The following is a 3,753-nucleotide window of genomic DNA, read 5'->3' as shown; positions in this document are numbered from 1 at the left end:
ATTATCTTTACAAGCAAAAGATATTTTCGCTTTATATATGATTTTTAGTAAATCTATTAATTAAAAAAGGTAAGGGATGAATAAAACTCTGTACCTGACGGGGAACCCAAAACCCACACCCGGTTTGATCAGGAAATCTCCAAATTAATCAATGACGGTAAATCCCCAAATAAAAAAACAGTGATGATCGCCGATAAATATTAATATATAAAACTAATACAAAACCCTTTTTGGATGACAAAACCTATTCTTTTGAAAACAACATTTGTGGATCTAGGAGATATGACATTAGAATGCATGACCCGTTGGACTCTGTTAAGGAGCTCCACCGCCTCTGGTGCGAGAAAACTAAATGTATCGAATGCAAAAGGAACAAACACATGTTGATTTTCTCTACATGCATTGTTGTGCTTTACCACTTTGCACGCAGCGGCTTTCAAAGCGGCATGCCCAGCTGCGAAACCTCCGCTCCCCAAACCAATGAGAGGAGATACACCAGTAAGATCCATGCACGCATGCTTCCCTCCTATCCATCCAAAGACCAAAATGTCAGTCGGTCTAAGTGTGGACCTGCCATCCTGCGGGTCCGTCAAAAAGTTCACTGGCGCTTCTTTCTTCACAGATATACCAGCACGCCGACAAGCATCAAAGAGAACATCCCGAACTACATCATGTCTATACTTGAAAGCAGGGAGCTCTCAACAATGAACCGCGTGTTCCTCAAAGGTATCCAAACATGCCTTGCGACAAATTGGGCATATCTCGTCAATTGGGAATATGGGAATCATGAGGCGGTAACGAAGGATAGTTCGGTACTCCACAGGAGACATATGGTGGCCAAGACCATCAATAGGGATAGTTAGCAGAAAATCTTGAGCATGAGGCTCCTGCAGACACTCAAAGACTGCTTTCTGTCTGACAGTCATCTCGAAATTGACTTCCATATCTTGGATGATTTTGCTAAAAAGGGCACACGCCAAAACTTTTTGGGACTTAAGGGGGGGTGTCCTTATTAGTGAAACCGCTACAGTCAAATCCCAGAATCATATCACGGAGACGAGTCATAACACATAGATAATCCGAGTCCATACCACATATGTATTGAATTCAATTTCAGAATTATTAAATACAAGATTTAGGATGTAATTTTCATACAAAACATATATTTAAAATAAGATTTATAATACATAAAATTTGATCAAAATAACTCAACTCATTAGTAATTACTTGATTGATATTGATTTTTTTTCTTCATTTATCTAATTTAACATTGTGTATAATTTTTTTTGGTTTATTTATTATTACCTCAAATATTATTCTGATAATTTTTTCTACTTGGTTTTTTACGTATGTATTTAAATTTGGTTGAAAAATTATTTATATTTTTTATGTAATCTAATGAATATTTTAATGTCTTGTAAAATTTTAAACTTATATTGCTAAAATTTTAATTTTGAGTTTTTCTTTATGAAAAAAGTTTTTATATTAAAAAAAAAAAAAAGAAATCTCCGGTTTTCGGTTAGAATTCGTAGTCCTGATGGGAATGAAAACGAAAATAAAGATTAAAATTAGGTTTTGGAGATTAGGATCGGGTCTTCTGTATTTAGACCCCGTTTCCTTCTTTAAGAAAAAAAACAACTTGGTCTATTTTAGGAATTGTGTAGCGGCTCAACCACCAATTTAGAGGACATATTTATGTGTAAATAGTTTAGCTCCCATGTGTCTTGATGAAACCGTGATTATGAAGCAAAGTATGCATATGAAACACGCAAAGAAAGATTACGAACATTAATTAACACATAGATTACTGATGTCAGGTGTACGATATCTTTTATCTTCCTGTTACCGCTAAAATGCGCGTAGTGGTGTCATTTTGAACTGGCCTTTAGCTGTCACCACTAGCCATACAATCCTTCCGTTGCTTTTCGCAGAATTTCATTTCAGTCCTTAAACAATATTCTTATTACAATCTTTTTTCATATTATCATTACTTTTTCAAATTTGGTCCAAAGTTGCAAGTGAAGCATAGTTATAGTTAGGTGTTGTTTGTTTTTCTATAAAAACCTCTTCAAACCACTTATTGCTGCGCGGCGCAGCACACGCGCATCATTTTTCTTCTCGCAGCAGTTTGTTTTTTGGAAGACTTCAGACTACAAAACCTCTGCGCGTGTGCTGCGTGGCGCAGCACTTGACTTGCCTCTTCTAACCTCTTCAGTTTTTATTTTTTCTAAGTGTTTTTTTTTTTTAAATTTGTATAACATTTAAATTTTTTTTTTTTAAAACTTTGATTTTCTTAAATTTTTATTTACGGATGTGATACAATTTATTTTTATAATTTCCATGATTGTTTTTTTAACTTGATTTTTTTAATTTTTTTTTTACCATTTTATTAATAATATTTTCAATTTCAGTTACATCTTTTTTAACGTGTGTAATTTTTTACGAACTTTGTAGACAACGTTTGCAATACTTTCTTAATTTATTATTATTTTCTTTTTTTAATGTTTTTTAAAATTAGTTTTTTTTCTAGAATAAAACTATTAGCTTCGTTTACATTTTTTAAGTTTTTTTTTAAAAATTTTATATTTTTGTTTTTTACATGTTCTTGTTATTATTATTCTAATGTTTTAATACTAGAATTATTAAATTTCAGTGTTGAAAATTATTTTTAGTTTATAAAATTAGTTTATTTAAATTTTAGTTTACTGCAGCAGTCTGCAGATGTTAAAAAACAAACATACTTTTTATTATAGGCTGCAGCCTTTTGTTTCACCTCTTCTGCTACAGAGGATTGCAGAGGTGGTCTGCAGACTTCATGAATTTTTGCTTCAAAAAAACAAACAGCACCTTAGTCTCCATGACGTCAAAATTTGAGTTAAAAGTCCTAAATTTATGAAAACGTGTTAAAATAACAGAAGGTGAATTAGAAATTTTAGAATAAGTCAAAACTTGAGGGGAGGAGAATGTAACTTCATGCCTTCCCTGAATTTTGCTATATGCCCACAGGAAATTGATACCAAAAATCCATCCCTATCAATCAGACAATTATCATGCATTAATGCATGCCAAGAAAGCTGAAAATGTGTTTTTTCCTTTATACAACATGATAATTTATTTATTATTATTTTTTTAACCATAATTTTTCCATTCTATATAAAATATTAGTTTATTTTAATTTTATTTGTTATAATAATAATTTATATTACAATTACAGTATTGTTTATATTTTTATAGTTGAATTAGGTACAAAATTTGGTAATATATTGTCCGTAATTGGAAAAAGTTGTTATATTAGTAAATTAGTTGTGAGACACATGTATTAGATGTGTTAATTTAAAAAAATAAATAAATATAAATATCAAAATATTTAACAACTTTAAATTTAAAAGAAAATAAGAAAAATATTGAATTATTATAATGAAAATATTTTTTATCTTTTAAATTTAAACAAATAATTTAAATATATAAAAGAAATTAGAAAGCTTTATTTTAAGAAAATTTTAAATTAAAAATTAAGCTCGTTAATAAAATTGATATCAATTTATTACTATATTTATTGCAATTATTACATCAAATTAATCCTTTAACTTTAGTCTACCGATTAGTTAACGTCGAATATTTTTTTATGACCTTGCTATATACCAAATAGGACATTATCAAGTTGAGTTTACTTATTTAATTTTTTAAATGGTTGCTTTGGGATGTTATTAATATTGTCTGTTGCCGATTTCATTATATATATATATATATATA

Source organism: Lactuca saligna, chromosome 6 (genome assembly GCF_052625555.1).
Source record: "Lactuca saligna cultivar CGN05327 chromosome 6, ASM5262555v1, whole genome shotgun sequence".
NCBI lineage: Eukaryota > Viridiplantae > Streptophyta > Magnoliopsida > Asterales > Asteraceae > Lactuca > Lactuca saligna.
The sequence above is the reverse complement of the archived record's forward strand: the minus strand, read 5'-3'. Positions refer to the sequence as shown.